The sequence below is a fragment of the Leptonychotes weddellii genome, chromosome 11, assembly GCF_054177405.1.
Source record: "Leptonychotes weddellii isolate Sample4059 chromosome 11, ASM5417740v2, whole genome shotgun sequence".
Taxonomy (NCBI): Eukaryota; Metazoa; Chordata; class Mammalia; order Carnivora; family Phocidae; genus Leptonychotes; species Leptonychotes weddellii.
The window spans coordinates 41,546,486-41,567,577 of NC_138379.1; the positions used below are offsets into that span (position 1 = coordinate 41,546,486).

At 38.4% G+C, this 21,092-nt stretch overlaps 1 protein-coding gene, 1 long non-coding RNA gene and 1 pseudogene across 4 annotated transcripts in view; 2 read left to right on the forward strand and 1 right to left on the reverse strand.

Moving 5' to 3' along the window:
* Positions 1 to 21,092, forward strand: part of SBF2 (SET binding factor 2) — a 434,906-nt gene that overhangs the window by 13,772 nt on the left and 400,042 nt on the right. The window lies entirely within an intron of this gene.
* Positions 1,968 to 2,637, reverse strand: LOC145716158 (protein S100-A6 pseudogene; annotated as a pseudogene).
* Positions 3,473 to 21,092, forward strand: part of LOC145716039 (uncharacterized) — a 33,012-nt gene continuing 15,392 nt past the window's right edge. The window contains exon 1 of the long non-coding RNA XR_014138368.1: positions 3,473 to 5,891. This is a non-coding gene — a long non-coding RNA (uncharacterized LOC145716039). The remainder of the gene's footprint in view (positions 5,892 to 21,092) is intronic.

Genomic DNA, 21,092 nt, shown 5'->3' on the forward strand with positions numbered 1-21,092 from the left:
TAATCTATGCATCTTGTTTTACTCATCTTGACTTTTCCTACTTAGAGACCTAGTTTCTGACTGATCTTTTTCTGCTTGGCTCTTGAATTCTTTTGTCCAGATAATTAGAAACTCTGCTCATCTATTTTCCTACTCAGTTTTTGATTCATACTGTCATGGTTCTAATACATCAGCACCTTCATGCTTTTACTCACCTGTCTGTTGCTAAATTGTTTTATATTTGATTTACTGCAGTAATGCATACTTGTTATAGACATTTTAAACATTACAGAGGGTGCTGAATCTTGACTGTAGTGCTTATCTCTTCAGACTTCTCACAGTTAATTTTATTCTAGGTACTTGTACAGAAATTTCTAGTTCTTTTTTATTTACTATTTTTTATTGAAGTATAATTAACATACAGTGTCATATTAGTTTCAGGTGTACAATATAATGATTCAACAATTCTCTACATTAGTGCTTATCATGATAAGTGTACTCTTTTTTTTTTTTTAAGATTTTATTTGTTCATATGACAGAGAGAGACACAGCGAGAGAGGGAATATAAGCAGGGGGAGTGGGAGAGGGAGAAGCAGGCTCCATGATCCCAGGACCCTAGGATCATGACCCCAGCTGAAGGCAGACGCTTAATGACTGAGCCACGCAGGTGCCCCACGATAAGTCTGCTTTTAATCTTCCTGGTCAGCAATCCATGCCCCCACCAAGTGGCAACCACCACTTTGTTCTCTACATTTAAAAGTCTGTTTTTTTGTTTGTCTCTTTTTTTCTTTGTTTGTTCATTTGTTTCTTAAATTCTGCATCAGTGAAATCATATGGTATTCGTCTTTCTCTTACTGACTTATTTCCCTTAGCATTATCCCCTCTAGGTCCATCCGTGTTGTTGCAAATGGCAGGATCTCATCCTTTTTTTTATGGCTGAGTAATATTCCATTATATATGCATATATATTTCTTGTAATAAAATAAAACCCCAGTCTTCCAAGGTTGGCAATGGAAGGAAAGCCACCACATGGTTGTTTTTCTAGTGTTCTTATGGAATGTCACTTTTTTCTTAACATTCTGGCCCTCTCCACCGAGTCGTTTCTTTTTTATTTGCACAGTCAGGCACCCTTAAAATGAGTTTTCTAAAGCTGAAAACAAAACAAGGGTAATGAAGCCAGGGAGTAACTTTCAAGTCAGTCATCTGGTTTGCAAGGTATAGTTTAGATTTGTTTGGTTTGTGTTCTCCAAAAGAGATACTGTCCTAGCTAGTTTCTGGCCTGCCATCAGATGATAGAGGTGGTTTTTCCTTTTAACATGTTTCCTTAAGTCTAGGTCTTAGATGGGGGTCAAACAAGTCCATTCCTGTCAGATCTGTTTAAGGTACACTTTCCTGGTTCTAGTTACTTATCCAAGGATCTTTCTCTTCTGGATGATTATGTCAAGACTGTGCTTCAGGAGACGTTTCCTTAACGGAGAATATACCACATACAGAAGTGTGGGAAGAGGGCATCTTTGTATTTGTACCTGTTTTCCACCCATGTTCTCAGCATTGACAAAACTTTGATGTTACCTAGAAACATGGTCATAATATTCACATATAACTCAAAGTGCAGCTAAACAAGCGTCACATTTTCTGTTACTTTGAAAAGAAAAATAAGTTCTGTAGAACTGTGTGTTCATATTTGTTTTTAATTAATGCTTTGTAATCTTTCCTGTTTGATTTTAATCTGAACAAATAATGATACCATTTTTATTACTCAGTAAGCATGAATATTAGTTGAAGCAGTTTTTAAAAAACAATAGTTCAAGTCCCCAAACATCTAAATCCTGGACTGACTTAATTTGTACAGTTAAACTGAAATAATGTTTTCGAAAAGCTCTCCTATCACTTTTTTTTTTTGACAAAAAAAATTTTTTTGTACAATTACCCACAACTGGATTTGACTTAGGCCCGACAGAGAGTGTCTCTGCCTTCCTGATTTATTTTCAGCCCTTGAGGTTATCATTGTATCTTAGTGCAGTGGCCCCAGGAAGGTGACATATTCTTGGAAGTTCACCATTTGGTCCTTGTTCTGGTCCAGGTCCTCCATCACCTTTGCAGTGTCTGCATCCTGCATCTTCGGGCCGGTGGTCAGCTCTTCCTGGATCAGCTCCTTCAGCTCCTCCTTGGTCAGGGTGTTCTTGTCCCTTCCCTGCCTGAGTACTTGTGGAAGATGGCCACAGGGAGGCCAATGGCTTGATCCAGGGTCAAGCCATGGCTGGGTGCTGGGCTCCACAGGTGGTTAGGAGAGCGTTGAGGGAGTGTCACGGGACCTCCTATCACTTTCTTTTTACTCTCTTGTGTAATGAGTCTGTTTTTTCTACTAATGATTAAACAGTGATTAGTTACCAAAGCATCTGATTAAAAAAATCAAATCAAAACAGCATAACTGGTCTTTTTTCCTATGCACATATTATGTAGAGGCTCACTGGGGATTGTTTATTTTTTTTAATGGACAATATTAGAGAAATGGTGTGATAAAATCACCATTGTGCCAAGAGTTATTTGTATTTGTTTGAAGCTATTGAAGAAATCATTGAAAGACTTAAGGAAATTATGTGAGTAGCTAATAATTGGCAAATAAGTAACTCTCAACCATAGTGAACTACTAGCCATTCTCTTAAGGAATCAAGATTGTTTCCTTGACTTTGCAATTGCTACTCTTTTGTTATCTTTCTGATTTTAGCCATTCTACTGGGTGTGAAGTGGTATACTACTGACATTTCAACAGATGGTTTTCCTGACATTTTTGTGAGTTCTAAGTATCATTTTTTTCCAGCGTGATTTCTTTTTTCTTTCTTTATTTTATTTTATTTATTTGAGACAGAGAGAATGAGAGAGACAGAGAGCACATGAGATGGGGGAGGGTCAGAGGGAGAAGCAGGCTCCCTGCCGAGCAGGGAGCCCAATGCGGGACTCGATTCTGGGACTCCAGGATCATGACCTGAGCCGAAGGCAGTCGCTTAACCAACTGAGCCACCCAGGCGCCCGCTTTTTTCTTTTTTAAATTGAAGTGTAATTGACATACAATATCCTATTAGTTTCATATACTTCATAATGATTTGATGTTTTCATACATTATGAAATAATTCCCACTGTAAGTCTGTTACCATCTGTCACCATACAAATATTACTATAGTATTAAATATTATTACAGTATTCCCTATGCTATATATTATCATTTTTATTTTACTTCTTATGAAACAGGTTCATATCATCTATTCATTTATGCAGCCTCTGTTTTTTTTTTTTTTAAGATTTTATTTATTTATTTATTTGAGAGAGAGAATGAGAGAGAGAGAGCATGAGAGGGGGAGGGTCAGAGGGAGAAGCAGACTCCCTGCCGAGCAGAGAGCCTGATGAGGGACTCGATCCCGGGACTCCGGGATCATGACCTGAGCCGAAGGCAGTCGCTCAACTAACTGAGCCACCCAGGCGCCCTGTTTTTTTTTTGTAAGTAGGCTTCACGCCCACCATGGAGCCTGATGCTGGGCTTGAACCCACGACCCTGAGATCAAGACCTGAGCTGAGATAGTCTGACGCTTAACCAGCTGAGCCACCCCAGTGCCTCTGTGTTATTTAAACTTAACTGCATATTACTGGCAGCTTTCCATATTCTAAATATATATTATATGATAGCATTAACTTTTATTAGCTAGAAAGTGTTTTCATTATTTTAAACATAGTTTGATGTACATATAATCATTTTACCAGTTAATCTCTTATGATAAGACATTTTGGTTATTTCTAAATTTTTGCTGTTAAAAATAGTGCTGTGATGAATCCTCCTACCTAATCTTTGCATTCATCTTTAATTTCTTGGGATAAGTAGAAAAGAGGCCAGTAAAGTTTAGTAGTTAAAAGCATGGGATTGAGGGGCGCCTAAGTGGCTCAGTCAGTTAACTGTCTGCTTTCGGCTCAGGTCATGATCCCGGAATCCTGGGATCAAGCCCCGCATTGGGCTCCCTGCTCAGCGAGGAGCCTGCCTTCTTTCCCTTTCCCGAGCTCCCCCTGCTTGTGCCCTCTTTCTCTCAAATAAATAAATAAATAAAATCTTAAAAAAAACCCAAAGCTGTAATCATCAACATAGTATGGTACTGGCACAACAACAGACACATAGATAATGGAACAGAACAGAGAGCCCAGAAATGGACCCTCAACTCTATGGTCAACTCATCTTCGACAAAGCAGGAAAGGATGTCCAATGGAAAAAAGACGGTCTCTTCAACAAATGGTGCTGGGAAAATTGGACAGCCACATGCAGAAGAATGAAACTGAACCATTTCCTTACACCACACACAAAAATAGACTCAAAATGGTTGAAAGACCTAAATGTGAGACAGGAGTCCATCAAAATCCTAGAGGAGAACACAGACAGCAACCTCTTCGACCCCAGCCGCAGCAACTACTTCCTAGAAACATCGCCAAAGGCAAGGGAAGCAAGGGCAAAAATGAACTATTGGGACTTCATCAAGATAAAAAGCTTTTGCACAGCAAAGGAAACAGTCAACAAAACCGAAAGACAGCCAACAGAATGGGAGAAGATATTTGCAAAAGACATATCAGATAAAGGGCTGGTATCCAAAATCTATAAAGAACTTATCAAACTCAACACCCAAAGAACAAATAATCCAATTAAGAAATGGGCAGAAGACATGAGCAGACACTTCTCCAAAGAAGACATACAGATGGCCCACAGACACATGAAAAATTGTGGATGCACTGGAATTGTGATGCACCAGTTTTGGTTTTCTTTTTCAGCATTCTTTTGGCTATTTGGAGTCTTTTCTGGTTCCATACAAATTTTAGGGTTATTTGTTCCAGCTGTGAAAAAAGTTGATGGTATTTTGATAGGGATTGCATTGAATGTGTAGGTTGCTCTAGGTAGCATAGACTTTTTTTTTTTTTTTTAAAGATTTTATTTATTTATTTGAGAGAGAGAATGAGAGAGAACATGAGAGGGAAGAGGGTCAGAGGGAGAAGCAGACTCCCTGCCGAGCAGGGAGTCCGATGCGGGACTCGATCCAGGGACTCCAGGATCATGACCTGAGCCGAATGCAGTCACTTAACCAACTGAGCCACCCAGGCGCCCAGTAGCATAGACATTTTAACAATATTTGTTCTTCCAATCCATGAGCATGGAACGTTTTTCCATTTCTTTGTGTCTTCCTCAGTTTCTTTCATGAGTGTTCTGTAGTTTTCTGAGTACAGATCCTTTGCCTCTTTGGTTAGATTTATTCCTAGGTATCTTATGGTTTTGGAGAAACAGAACATGAAATAGGGGAAGGGAGGGAAAAATAAAATAAAATGAAATCAGAGAGGGAGACAAACCATAAGGGACTCTTAACTATAGGAAATAAACTGAGGGTTGCTAGAGGGGAGAGGGGTGGGGGGAAGTGGTAACTGAGTGACTGGTATTAAGGAGGGCACTTGATGTAATGAGCACTGGGTGGTATATGCAACTGATGAATCATTAAACTCTACCTCTGAAACTAATAATACATCATGTTAATTAATTGATTTTAAATAAAATAAAAAATAATAAAAATTGTCTGGAACACAATAATAGTGTAAGTTTTAATTTCTAGAAGTAGAATTACTGGATCAAAGGATATGTTTATTTATATGGACATATGTTAATTTTTTGTCCAACATCCTTTCCTTTGGGGAGCATGTCTTCTCTTTCTTGTAGTCCCAGGGAAAATGCTAGTCCTAGTTACTCCCACCCCCTATCTTAAACTGGGCTAATTAGAGCCATCTCTGGATCTTTTCTTTTGGAAGGAACAAGACACTCTACAAGGAAGACTAAGGTAGGAGACTGTGACTTAGTTGGGGCTGCCAATGTGTATTTTCCCTACTGTGTTTAGAAAGTCTGGCTGAACATTGAACAGAGTCAAAGATAGCCAAAACATGAAAGAGAGACAGAGCTTTGGAAACGTTACTTAAACTTCTGGTTCCAGTCATTCTTGAAAGCCAAAATAACATTAAAAAAAAAAAAAGGTTTTGAGGTGTATTGCTCAATTCTCTTCCAGAAAGATTGTGTTAATTCATACTCTCATTTCCCTCAGGGGGATTTTAATTAGAAAAAAATCAATAAGATTTATGGCTTAAGTAGCAACAGAGTAAACTGAAGGTGAGAATGCTAAGGAACTGGAGCAGGGATCTCAGATGTTATACCTAATTCAAATTATGTTTCTGAAACGTTACAGACTGCTACTTGTCTTTGGCCTTTATGTTGTCCTAAACATATTTATTTATTTATTTATTTATTTATTTTTAAAAGATTTTATTTATTTGAGAGAGAGAATGAAATAGAGCATGAGAGGGGGGAGGGTCAGAGGGAGAAGCAGACTCCCTGCTGAGCAGGGAGCCGGATGCGGGACTCGATCCCAGGACTCTAGGATCATGACCTGAGCTGAAGGCAGATGCTTAACCCACTGAGCCACCCAGGCGCCCCTCTTTTACAGGTTCTATAAATAGGAGTAAAGCATTTAGAAAAAAACTAGACTCTTCTCCTTCAGAGAAAGATTAACAGCCTTTCATAAGTGAAGTGCCAAATGGCTTCCTTTAAGCCATTCTGTCAAGTGTCTATTGAGGGATTGGTCGGGTTGGGGGTGGTTATTGGCTTTGTTCTTCAGGAATTTATAATTTTGTTATGCTTGATCAGTCTCACTAGCAGAGAAATGGAAAATTCATCTAAAAGGCTCACATCTGGGCGCCTGGGTGGCTCAGTTGGTTAAGCGACTGCCTTCGGCTCAGGTCATGATCCTGGAGTTCTGGGATCTAGTCCCACATCGGGCTCCTTGCTCGGCAGGGAGTCTTTTCTCCCTCTGACCCTCCCCCCTCTTGTGCTCTCTCTCTTCATTCTCTATCAAATAAATAAATAAAATCTTTAAAAAAGAATAAATAAAAGGCTCACATCCGCAGTACCTGGGTGGCTCAGTCAGTTAAGTGTCTGCCTTTGGCTCAGCTGATGATCCGAGGGTCCTGGGATCAAGCCCCACGTTGGGTTCCCTGCTCAGCGGGGAGTGTGCTTCTTCCTCTGCCCCTCCCCCTGCTCCTCTCTCTCTCTCTCTCTCTCGCTTGTTCACTCTCTCAAATAAATAAATCTTCAAAAAAATAAATAAAAGGCTCACATCCTTATCAGTATGAAACCTACTAAATTTGTAATCATCGGGCTGTTTTGGACAGCCTCAAGGCATCAAGAGGATACTAGCAAGGGTATGTAGGTGGGGACTAGGAGGTGGAACTGCCTACAGGAAAAAAAAAATCTACCTAAATGTCTTACAGGAATTGGAAATTCAGCATTGTCTAGTAAACATCCCAAACCTTTTCACCTTGGTCATTCATGCAGATCAGAAACTTGTCACACTTTTCCTTTTTTCCCTCATTTTCACTTGAAAGTGTTCTATTTTTTTTTTTTTTTAAGATTTTATTTATTTATTTGACAGAGACAGACACAGCGAGAGCAGGAACACAAGCAGGGGGAGTGGGAAAGGGAGAAGCAGGCTTCCCGCAGAGCAGGGAGCCCGATGCGGGGCTCGATCCCAGGACCCTGGGATCATGACCTGAGCCGAAAACAGATGCTTAATGACTGAGCTACCCAGGTGCCCCAAAAGTGTTCTATTTTTCTTCTTAAATTTTTCTCACATTCCTCTTTTTCTTTCTGTTCCTACAGTCACTGCCATAGTTCAGGTCCTTTTCCATTACTATAAAGAGCGCTCTGTTCGAATAGAGGTTTGGCTTCCTGTAGTAGAGACCTAACATAAATGTTTTCAACAATATAGAAATTTATTTCTCTTTCACGTAAAGGTCTGGGTCTTGACAGTTTTGGGTTTATATAGGCTGCTTCCAGCTTTATACTTAACATTTTAACCCTATCACATCTGTGTGCCAAGTAAGAGGATAGGCGAAGTGGGGAAGAGGGATGACTCCTTCCCTTTAGGCCCGCAACACCTCCTTTGGTTGAAAGTTAGCTGACGGGATACTGAGAGATGTGATCCATATCCCTACTTAAAACTGGGGCTTCTATCACCACCACCACCAGCACCACCATCATCACTGTAGCTATTAGGAGACAGCTAGCGATCTGCTGTAGGAACCTCCTTATCCCTCTCTTTTTGGTTAAATTCTTCTTTGGCTAGTTCGATACTGCTACCAGAGTAAATTTTTTTTTTTTTTTGGTGCAAAAAAGGTGCTTTTATTATAGCACAGGGGACAGGACCCGTGGGCAAAAATTGCTGCACTGTGCTTGTGAGGAGAGACTGATTATATACTTTTTTTTTTTTTTTAAATGTTTTATTTATTTATTCATGAAAGTCAGAGAGAGAGAGAGAGGCAGAGGCAGAGGGAGAAGCAGGCTCTCCGCCTAGCAGGGAGCCCGATGTGGGACTCGATCCCAGAACCCTGGGATCATGACCTGAGCCGAAGGCAGACGCTTAACCATCTGAGCCACCCAGGCGCCCCCTGATTATATACTTTTAAGTTGTTTATTGGGGGTGGGGTAGAGAGAAAGGAAGTTTCTAAAGGGATTTTCTTTTTTTTTAAGATTTTATTTATTTGTATGACAGAGAGAGACAGAGTGAGAGAAGGAACACAAGCAGGGGGAGTGGGAGAGGGAGAAGCAGGCTTCCCGTGGAGCAGGGAGCCCGATGCGGGACTCGATCCCAGGACCCTGGGATCATGACCTGAGCCGAAGGCAGACGCTTAACGACTGAGCCACCCAGGTGCCCCTCTAAAGGGATTTTCATATGTTAAAGAAGACTTACAGATCCTGGAGTTATACCGGGAGTAATTTTTTTTCCTTCAATAAAGTGGTCACGTCACTCTGTTTAATCTTTCAGTAGTTTGGCTTCAAATTCATACCGAGGATGCCTCACTATATTTGAAGAGTGTCATTGGCAGAGGAAATCTGAAATCTGCATTACTTGTATCCTGCAGTCATGGTGTCCTGCATGACAAGGATATCCTTCCCTACCAATAATGATTGGCGTCTCCCAGTCCTTTAAGGCCTCAGTTCTCTGTCCTTGCTGAGATGTTTCTAGTTACTATTATCCCAGGTTTAGGGAAGATAAATTGATTTGTCCACAGTCACACTCCAGTAGGTGGTTAAGAAATTCAAACTCAGGTTGTCTGACTCAAGAATTTATGCTCAGTTGTGATCAGCCAGTTATATTACTTCATGCATATCCTCACTGGAAGAGTACAAAACAGGGGAGGACACAATTTGAGCAACTAGATGCGACGTAATAGTAACAGTAACAGTAATAGTAACAGTAGTCCCCACTTCCTAAGATTGTTGAGGATTAAATGAACTCATAAGTAGGGTCTTCTGCCTCGCAGAAAAAATACTCAAAAATGGCATTTGTTATTTTTACATAGATGTGTTCTTTATACATGTACATAATATTTAGGCATATTTCACAAAATTTCAGATGGATATGGTTTTTATTGACTTCCCTGGATGTTTTCATATTAATTGGCTAAGAGATACGGATATTTTAACGTATTTAAAAAATAGATACTTTTTGTGCTGGTTATTTTGCTGACTTCTGTATTTGACTATATGTTCTTTTAAGATAGGACCTGTATCCTACTCATTTTTATTTTTATTTTTTTTCTAAATTCCTGGTCCCTAGTAAAATACCTGGCACATAAAACAACCCTAGTAAATATTTGTGGAATCAATTTTGAATGAACTTTACTTAGGTCAGATGGCAGCCAGGATACCATCCTTTTCCTGCCCTCTCCCCCCCCCTTAACAGGCACTTTCCCTAAAAAGAGAACTTTTAGTATAAATAGATCAGGTCTTTATTATAACCACTAAATCATTTATTCTCAGCTTTTTTCCTGATAAGCTAAGTTTAATTTTCCTGAAGTACTTTGATTATTAGGATTAGAGATGAGGGAGACTGAGTCACTGTATAAGTTATTGATGGGTGTAGCGGGGAAGATAATGGCTGCTGGCCATTCCTTCCTCATTTTGAGTACTCTGGAGCCATGAAGAGGGGAGTGTGGCAGTAGAACCATATTGGAATCTAACTATGTTAAGTGTTAAGATCGCCAAGCTGTCTGCTATTTCCAAATGTCCCTTAGTAGGCTTTATCTAAGATGGAAGCACAGTCATATAAGCATCTTGAATTATTTTATAGTTGTTATTTTTTTAATATTAACTTCAAGAATCATGAATTTTTTGGTAGTTATCAGATCGTTGTTGTTTTAAGACTTAAGTCTTAAAGTTGTGTTTAAGAAAAGGTAACTTTTGGGCGCCTGGGTGGCTCAGATGGTTAAGCGTCTGCCTTCGGCTGAGGTCATGATCCCAGGGTCCTGGGATCGAGTCCCACATCGGGCTCCCGGCTCAGCGGGGAGCCTGCTTCTCCCTCTGACCCTCTCCCCTCTCATGCTGTTTCTCTCTCTCGCTCGCTCTCTAAAAAATAAATAAAATCTTTAAAAAAAAAAGAAAAGGTAACTTTTCTCAAGTAGTGCTTGAGTTATATTATTTTTGAATGTTAAATACTTTTTTATTTTTTAGGGATAATGGACTGTTCAGGTATTACCTCACTTTTCCCATCAGGACTTCTGAATATGTTGAATGTGTTCCAGAGTTTTTAATTTCAGCCAGGATAAATTTTCCATTTGATATATCATATTCTTCTTTTTAATATGGTCAATGTAGTTTAACAAAATGAAAGCTAAACATAATATCTCAATAGGTGCAAAAAAAAAAGCATTTGACAAACCTCAACATCTATGTATGATAAAAACTCTCAACAAAGTGGGTATAGAGAAAATGTACTTCAGTATACTAAATGCCATATATGACAGACCCAGAGCTAAGATCATGCTCAGTGGTAAAAAACTGAAAGCTTTGGGCGCCTGTCTGGTTCAGTTGATAGAGCATGCAACTCTTGATCTTGGGGCTGTGAGTTCAAGCCCCATGTTGGGAGTAGAGCTTACATTGAAAAACAAAAACAAAGCTGAAAGCTTTTCCTCTAAGATCAGGAACAAGACAAGGATGCCACTTTTATTCAGCATAGTATTGGAAGCCCTAGCCATAGCAATAAGGCAAGAAAAAGAAATAAAAGGTATTGAAATTGGAAAGTAAGGAGTAAAACTTTCGATATTTGTAGATGACATGATACTATTCATCGAAAATCCTAAAGTCTCAGGCGCCTGGGTGGCTCGGTCATTAAGCATCTGCCTTCGGCTCAGGTCATGATCCCAGAGTCCTGGGATCGAGCCCTGCATTGGGCTCCCTGCTCGGAGGGAAGCTTGCTTCTTCCTCTCCCACTCCCCCTACTTGCGTTCCCTCTCTCTGTCAAATAAATAAATAAAATCTTAAAAAAAAAAAAAATCCTAATGTCTCCACCAAAAATCTATTAGAACTAATAAATGAGTTTAGTAAAGTTGCAAGATACAAAATCAATATACAGAAGTTTATTGCATTTCTATACTTTAATAATGAAATATCAGAAAGAAAAAAGAAAGCAATCCCATTTACAATTGCATCAAAAAGAATAAAATACCTAGGAATAAATTTAACCAAGGAGGTAAAACACCTGTACACTGAAAACTGTAAGACACTGATGAAAGAAAACAAAGAAGACACAAATAAATGGAAAGATATTTTGTACTCATGGATTGAAAGAGTTAATATTGTTAAAACTGTCCATACTACCCAAAGCAATCTATAGATTCAATGGCAATTTTTTGAAAGATTTTATTTATTTGACACAGAGAGAGAGCATAAGCAGGGGGAGCAGCAGACGGAGAGGGAGAAGCAGGCCCCCCATGGAGTGGGGAGCCTGATGCAGGGCTCCATCCCAGGACCCCAGGATGATTACCTGAGCCGAAGGCAGATGCTTAACTGACTGAGCCACTCTGGTGCCCCTCAGTGCAATTTTTATCAATATTTCAGTGGCATTTTTCACAGAACTAGAACAAATAATTGTAACATTTGTACAGAACCCTAAAAGATCCCAAATAGCCAACATGGTCTTGAGAAAGAAGAACAAAACCAGAGGTATCACACTCCTTGATTTCAAACTCTACTACAAAGCTATAATAATCAAACAGTATCATATTGGCATTATAAGTAGACACACAGATCAATGGAACAGAACTGAGAGCCCAGAAATAAACTCACACATATATGGACAATTAATTTATGATAAGGGAGCTAAGAACTTAAAATGGAGGAAGGACAATCTCTTCAATATATTGTGTTGGAAAACTAATTAGCCAAATGCAAAAGAATGAAGCTAGACCACTATGTAACACCATACACAAAAATTAACTCAGAATGGATTCACAACTTGAATGTAAGACCTGAAATCATAAAATTCCTAGAAGAAAACATAGGTGGCAAACTCCTTGACATAAGTTTTAGCAATGTGTTTGTGGATCAGATGCCAAAGGCGAGGGCAACAAAAACAAAGATAATCAAATGGGACTACCTCAAACCAAAAAGCTTCTGCATAGTGAAGGAAACCATCAGAATGAGAGGACATCCCAATGAATGAGAGAAGATACTTGCAAATCATATATCTGAGAAGAATTTAGTATCCAAAGTATATAAAGAACTCATACAACTTGGGGCACCTGGCTGGCTCAGTCAGTGGAGCATGTGACTCTTGATCTCAGAGTCATTAATTCAAGCCCCATGTTGGGTGTAGAGATTATTTAAAAAACAAAACAAGAAAAACGACTCGTACAGCTCGACAATAAAAAAATAAAAACAAAAAATGGGCAGAGGATCCGAATAGATCTATTTCCAAAGAAGACATATAGATGGCCAATAGGCACATGAAAAGATGCCTATTATTAGGAAAATGCAAATCAAAACCACAGTGAGCTATCACCTCATACCTGTTAGAATGACTATCATTGAAAAGATAAGAAATAAGTGTTTGAGAGGATGTGGAAAAAGGGAACCTTTGTACACTGTTGGTGGGAAACAGTATGGAAATTCTTCAAAAAATTAAGAATAGTTCTACCATATGATACAGCTATTACACTTCTGGATATTTAACTAAGGAATATGAAAACACTAACTCAGAAAGATAAAGGCACTGTGTGTTCATTGCAGCATTATCTACAACAGCCAAGATGTGGAAACAACCTAAGTGTCTATCAGTGGATGAATGGATAAAGAAAATGTGGTGTATATAGAATGGAATATTATTCAGCCATAAAAGAAATCTTGCCATCATGACAACATGGATGGACCTAAGTGAAATAAGTTAGATAGAGAAAGACAAATACCATATGATTTCATTAATATGTAGAATCTTAGAAAACAGAATAAACAAAGCAATACAGAAACTCATAGAGAACAGATTGATGGTTATTAGCGGGGAAGGGAATTGGGAGGTGGGCAAAATAGGTGAAGGGGTCAATCATATGGTTGTGGTTGGTAATTAGATTTTTGGTGGTGATCACTTTGTAGTATATATAGATGTAAAATTGTAGTAAACTTAGGGTACCTGGATGGTTCAGTTCGTTAGGCATCCAACTCTTGATTTTGGCTTGGGTCGTAAACTCAGGGTCATGAGATTGAGCCCTGTGTTGGGCATGGAGCCTGCTTGGGATTCCCTCTTTCTCCCTCTCCTTCTACCCCTCCCCTCCCTCCCTCTCTCTCTCTTCCTCCCTTCCTCTCCCTTTCTTTCTCTTCTTTTCTCTTCTCTTCCCTTTCCTTTCCTTTCTTTCCTCCCTCCATCCCTCCTTCCCTCCCTCCCTCTCCTTCCTTCCTTCCTTCTTTCCTCAGAGAGAGAGAGCACAAGCAGGGGGAGTGGCAGGCAGAGGGAGAAGCAGGCTCCCCACTGAGCAAGGAGCCTGATGTGGGACTTGATCCCAGGACTCCAGGATCATGAACTGAGCTGAAGGCAGACGCTTAATCAACTGAGCCACCCAGGCGTCCCTCCCCTCCCTCTCAAAAAAATTTTTTTTTGTTATTTTGTACACCTGAAACCTATATAATGTTCTATACTAGTGTTACTTCAATTAAAAGAAAAAGAAAAAAAAAAGAAAAACTTTTATGAGAACATGCAATGTCTTTGGCCTAGCTAATTTCTAGAGATAAGCTAATTTTTAAATTGCATATTTGAGAAAACCTGAATTCTATAGAAATTAAATGAATGAGTAAAATGAAAATTGTTTGTTATTTATATAGAACATGCAACTTGATAAAGAGACAGAGATATGTATGCTAAAATTTTCACACATGCCTGCATGTGTGTATATGTACCTTATTAAAGTATGAATCTGTGAGATATATATAAAAAAATAAAGTTCATAGTTTACTCCATTAGAAGTTATTGCATTTCTTTTAGTAATAGTAAAAGTTATTGCATTTCTTTTAGTTGACATTTTAGTAGTTTGAATTAATCATAGTTACCATTAATGTTTTAAGAGTATAAGATCATTCTTTTATTCATTCATACATGGCAGTGAGGGCAGCCCCTCTAAATAGAAGTAAATAATAGTTTCTTCCAGAGTTATGAGATGATAGTTCAGATAAATTAAAAAAAAAAAAAACTTGAGTATTTATTTGCTTTATCTGATACTTCTAGCTTCATGTCTTTTGGGGATAAAAATGTGGAGGGGCACCTTGGTGGCTTAGTTAAGCATCTGACTCTTGATTTTGGCTCAGGTCATGATCTCAAGGTTGTGAGATTGAGCCCCATGTAGGGCTCCGTGCTGGGCATGGAGCCTGCTTAAGATTCTTTCTCTCCCAAGGGGAACCCTCTTACACTGTTGGTGGGAATGCAAGCTGGTGCAGCCACTCTGGAAAACAGTATGGAGGTTCCTCAAAAAGCTGTAAAAAAAAAAAAAAAAAAAAGTTGAAAATAGAGCTACCCTGTGACCCAGCAATTGCACTACTGGGTATTTACCCCAAAGATAGAAATGTGGTGATCTGAAGGGGGCACCTGCACCCCAGTGTTTATAGCAGCAATGTCCACAATAGCTGAACTATGGAAAGAGCCCAGATGTCCATTGACAGATGAATGGATAAAGAAGATGTGGTGTATATATACAATGGAGTATTACGCAGCCATCAAAAATGAAATCTTGCCATTTGCAACGATGTGGATGGAGCTAGAGGGTTTTATGCTAAGCAAAATAAGTCAATCAGAGAAAGACAATTATCATATGATCTCACTGATATGTGGAATTTAGGGAATAAGGCAGAGGATCATAGGGGAAGAGAGGAAAAAATGAAGCAAGACAAAACCAGAGAGGGATACAAACCATAAGAGACTCTTAATCTTAGGAAACAAACTGAGGGTTGCTGGAGGGGAGGGGGGTGAGGGGATGGGGTGGTTGGGTGATGGATATGGGGAAGGGTATGTGTTGTGGTGAGTGCTAGGTATTTTGTAAGACTGATGAAGCATAGACCTGTACCCCTGAAACAAATAATACATTATATGTTAATTAAAAAAAATAAAATGTTACTGTTCAATATTACAAAAAACGATTCTCTCCTTCTCCCTCTGCCCCTCTCCTCCCCTACCTCCCCTCCTTTCTCTCTATCATTAAAATTACTATAAAATATGAACGATATATATGCTTATTTCCTTTTATCCATACCTAAATGTTGATTTTTTTAAAAAAATCTTTTATTTACTTATTTGAGAGATTGAATGAGAGAGAGTGGGGGGAGGGGCAGAGGGAGAGGGAGAAGCAGACTCCCCTCCTGAACATGGAACCCGATTCAGGGCTTGATCCCAGGACCCCAGGACCATGACGACTCCCCCCAAAGGCAGATGCTTAACTGACTGAGCCACCCAGGTGCCCCTAAATGCTGATTTCTTATGCATGCTGATATTTTTAAAGGAGCATAATCGGAGACTTAAATGTGTGTGTGTTTGTGTTTTTTTAAGATTTTATTTATTTGAGAGAGAGAGTGTGAGAGAAATGAGAGCATGAGCAGGGGGAGGGGCAGAGGGAGAAGCCGACTCTCCACTGAGCAGGGAGCCTGATGTGGGGCTTGATCCCAGGACTCCAGGATCATGACCTGAGCCCAAGGCAGACACTTAACCGACTGAGCCACCCCGGCACTCCAAAAATAAATTCTTTAAAAAAAAAAAAAATGAGCCTTGAGGGATTGGATAAATTTTTTCTCTACATATGATTATGAAAAATGCAAAGCTGCAGCGAGACTGAAAGTTTACAGTGAACACCGCATGCCTACATCTACATTGTATACTTAACATTTTACTATATTTTATTACATACTAATCCATTTATTTAATTCCTCTATTCATCCTTTTTTGGATGCATTTCAAAGTAAATTGTTGATAACAGAATGCCTGACTAGTTTAGCTTACATATCATGAACATTCTAGAATGAAACGTTCTTTTGACCTTTTTTTACATAAAATTTATGTAAAATGAGATACACATCTTAAGTTTACATTTTTGGAAATTTTATACACTGTATAACTCAATTCCTTATCTCAAGATACAGTATAGTACCATTTTCCTAAAATGTTCCCTTTTGCCTGTTTCCAGTCCATTCTTGCCCCTGCCCTCCTAGGGGCAATCACTGTCACTGTTTTTATTTTTTTTCACCATAGATTAGTTTTGCCCATTCCAGAATTTCATGTATGTGGAATCATACAGCATGTACTCTTTTATGTAAGTCTTCTTTCACTCAGTAAGTTTTTGAGATGTATCCAAATTGTTATATCTGTCATCAGTTTCTTCTCTTTTTTTTGCCATAATATACAACAGTTTAACCCTTCTATTGATGGATACCTGGACTATTTCCAGTTCTTGGCTATAATGAATAAAACTGCTATCAATATTCTTGAGTCTTTCGTGAAAATATATTTTCATTTCTCCTGAGTAAATATTTTTTTTTTTATTTTTTTTATTTTTTTTAAAGATTTTTTTTTTTGTTATTTATTTGACAGAGATAGAGAGGGAGAGCACAAGCAGGTGGAGTGGCAGGCAGAGGGAGAGGGAGAAGCAGGCTCCCCGCTGAGGAAGGAGCCCGATGCGGGGCTCGATCCCAGGATCCTGGGATCACGACCTGAGCCGAAGGCAGCCGCTTAACGGACTGAGCCACCCAGGCACCCCTCTCCTGAGTAAATATTTAACAGTTGAATTTCTGGGTCATAGGTGGGCATATGCTTAATTTTATAAGAAACTGCTACATCTTTTCCCAGAAGGATTGTACCATTTTATTTCCCTACCAACACAGTATGAGAATTGCAGTGATTCTGTAGTCTCATCAATATTTGTGTTGTCAGTCTTTTTAATTTTAGCCATTCTGTGATATGTATTCTTTTTTTTTTTTTTTTTAAGATATTTATTTACTTATTTGTCAGAGAGAGAGAGCACAAGCAGGGAGAGTGGCAGGCTCCCCGCCGAGCAAGAAGCCCGACACAGGACTCGATCCCAGGACCCTGGGATCATGACCTGAGTTGAAGGCAGACGCTTAACTGACTGAGCCACCCAGGCGTCCCTGTGTTATGTGTTGTAATATCTCACTGTGGTTTTAATTTCTAGATTTCTCCAATGATAAGGATAATAACATTGGTCGTTTTTTTCTTGTGCTTATTGGTGAAGTGTTTGTTCAAATCATTTGTCCGTGTCAACATTGGATTGTCATTTCATTATCGAGTTGTTACTTTGTGGTGGTACTCTTAATATTAGCTCTTTCTTCCTATACCAGATGTGCCTTTAGTGGACACAGGTTCAATTACCTGTAAAAGATAATTAGTGTTATTGAAATATAAGTAATGTAGACTTTTAGTTTTATTAACATATTGTGGGTAGTGAGGGCAAATTACGAAAAAAAATTGTGGACTTTCAAAATTTTGATGTGATTTTTAAAGTTGATCTAATTTCTTTGGTATTGAACAGGAGAACCCAAACTATCCAAATCAGAGGAGAATGATACAGATAAATAATTATTTTTTTTTAAACAAGTAAATTCTTTTTTTTTTTTTTAAGATTTTATTTATTTATTTGACAGAGAGAAAGAGAGACAGAGAGAGAAAGAGCAGGGAGGGTGAGAGGGAGAAGGAGAAGCAGACTCCCCGCTGAGCAGGGAGCCCAATGTGGGGCTTGATCCCAGGACCCTGGAATCATGACCTGAGCTGAAGACAGACGCTTAACCGACTGAGCCCCCAGGCACCCCAGATAAATAATTCTTAAAATAACTATGAATTGGGGTGCCTGGGTGGCACAGTCTTAAGCGTCTGCCTCTTGGTTTCTGCTCAGGTCTTGATCTCAGGGTTGTGGGATTGAGCCTCACGTCGGGCCCCGGCGCTCAGTGCAGAGTCTGCTTAAGACTTTCTCTCTTGGGCGCCTGGGTGGCTCAGTTGGTTAAGCAACTGCTTTCGGCTCAGGTCATGATCCTGGAGTCCCTGGATCGAGTCCCGCATCGGGCTCCCTGCTCGGCAGGGAGCCTGCTTCTCCCTCTGACCCTCCCCCCTCTCATGTGCTCTCTCTGTCTCAAATAAATAAATAAAATCTTTAAAAAAAAAAAAAAAGACTTTCTCTTTCAAATGAATAAATAAATAAATCTTAAAAAAACCCAAAAAACTATGACTTATTCTTAGGAAGTAAATAACTATTTGAATAAATGAAGTTTATCTAGTATGATCCAGGCATTAATGGGGTTAAAAACACAGTAAATGGTAATGAGATCACTTGTTTTTGGATTTGACATTGGTTGTTACTAAAAGGACTCAATAGAAGCTACTATGTATTTGTTCTCTTTGTATTTCTTGTCATTTTAGTAGGTCTACAAATTGATTCCAGTTATAATAATCTTAGAATAAAAGAAATAACTTATTATTTTATAAAATGGGTTTATTTTGTTGTCCTTTAAAAGTTGTTATGTTTTGGACTCTTAAAATGTTGGTGGTTTAGATAAGGTATATTTGGTATTGACACAACATTTTAACTCTGTTGTGGAAAAATCATTTCATTAGGATCAAAGATATTTTTTGAGTATTTGATATTATTAGTTCTGCAGATTGTACAAAGGGTGAGAGATTCCCTGCAGTTAAGACATTGTGGTTACAGTGTATTCGTAAATTTTTTATTTATTTTAGTTTTATATTTTTATTTTTTTGTACCAATAACTTTTAAAAAAATATTTACCAGATTTTTACATCCAGAAATAAGATTTTTTTTTCTTCTTTCTCAGTTATGGTATAAGGATAAGTTTTGTTTTTTTTTTTTAATTTAAGTAATCTCTCCACCCAGTGTGGGGCTTGAACTCACAACCCTGAGATCAAGAGTTGCATTGTCTTCTCACTGAGCCAGCCAGGTGCCCTTAAGGACAGGATTTTTTATATTGAGTGAGAGGAAAGAAGTACATGCAAATTAATAGTAATAGCTAACATTTATTCAGTGCTTGCTAGATACACAAAGCACATGACAAATATCTCATTTAATCATCAGATTTTACTGATGTGGAGATACTCTAATTATTTCCATTTTACAGATGGAAATTAGAGGCTTTAGGTAACTTGTCTGGAGTTTTGCATCTTAGAGTAAAGGGCCTGGGATTCAATCCCAAGCATTCTCTCTACAATCTGTATTCTTTTAACACCTGAGCTGTCTAGCTTCATTTTAGTGAAATGAATTAAATTTTCCTTGTTTGAATTTAAATGAGATTGGTTCCAAGGAAAAGAGGGAGGTTATTATAAAGGGTACAGAAAAGATCTAGAAATCCAAGGGCTTGGTTCATAGGAGCTGAAGCAGGGAGCCTGACCCAGGACCCCGAGATTATGACCCAAGCCAAAGGCAGATGCTTAACTGACTGAGCCACCCAGGCATCCCTGGATACCAGTTTTATTTTATTCTGATCAGTGTTCCAGTTTTCAGTGAGGCCTAATTGTGGAGTCTTTTTGTGCTTCTACACTACCCCACATATTCTTGCACTAAACTCTGGTTGTGAAGTAATTTAAATGAATCTGCATATAGTTCTGGCAATTGGAAAGAGCCCAAATGGCTTAATACTACCACCTACATCCTTTAAGTAAAGCATAATAATTCACTTTGTTGATGTAAATGGGATTAATTGATTAGCTGGGTGGGAGGAACAGGGATTTGCATATGGTATTACTGACCAGGGAATGTAACAGAGGTTGTGCTTCCCTTTTTTGACATAGTTGCCCCAGTATTAGAGTGAAGAGACCCAGGTTTATGGCTCTGCTACCCATTAGTTATGTATGATCTTAGATAATTCTCTCAATTTCATGGGTCATAGTTTTCTTTCTGTAATTTGGATTAGTCAAACTTTTTTTTCCCCCCAGAAAAGCAGCTTTTTAACAAAATTGGTCATTGTTCACAGCATTTAGAAATGGTTAGAGATAGCAATAAATCTGAAAAATGAGAGGAAATAATATCAATCTAAGTAAACATTAAAATATTGATGCAGCTTAACTAGGAAAGTCTAATATTATTCAGCATTCTTCTTTTTTGTTTATGAAAAGGAATGTTGTGGGGATAATATATCTTCATAGATGTGACATTAACTTGTCTACTTTTGCTACAGTGTATTTGTTTTTTCTCTCTTTTATTTATATTTCAAATATTTATAACCATTTCCTCTAAAGAATTTGACAAATGGGTAGGTTTTTTTTTTTTTTAATGCAGTGCTTTCCTAGGCTTTTCATCCAGACTCAGCCTGATAAGAGGGCAAAAGACCAAATGCTTTTTTGTCATTGTTGGAGAACCTTGATCTATGAATTATCTTAAAAGTATCAATAAATTAAATTATACTATGATTCACTATTAGTAATATCTTAGGTCAATAGTAATTCTTACCTTTTGTGGGAAAAAGTGCCCTTTAGCAAAAACAATTTCACACTGCCCCCAACGTAATCACTGTGCTCTTAATATTGATAGATTAATATTTAAGTATTGGTAGATTCTGTGATTTAGAGATTCTTTGTTGTAACTTTCTGTTTCTCCATAGAATCAGGAACACAACTGGAACAAAAAGAAGCTTTAAAAAAAGAAAAAAAAATTTTTTTTTGGCAGTTTACATTCTTTATTCTTCTATGTATAATTACTTTGTAGGATCAGAAAATATCTGTTGCAAA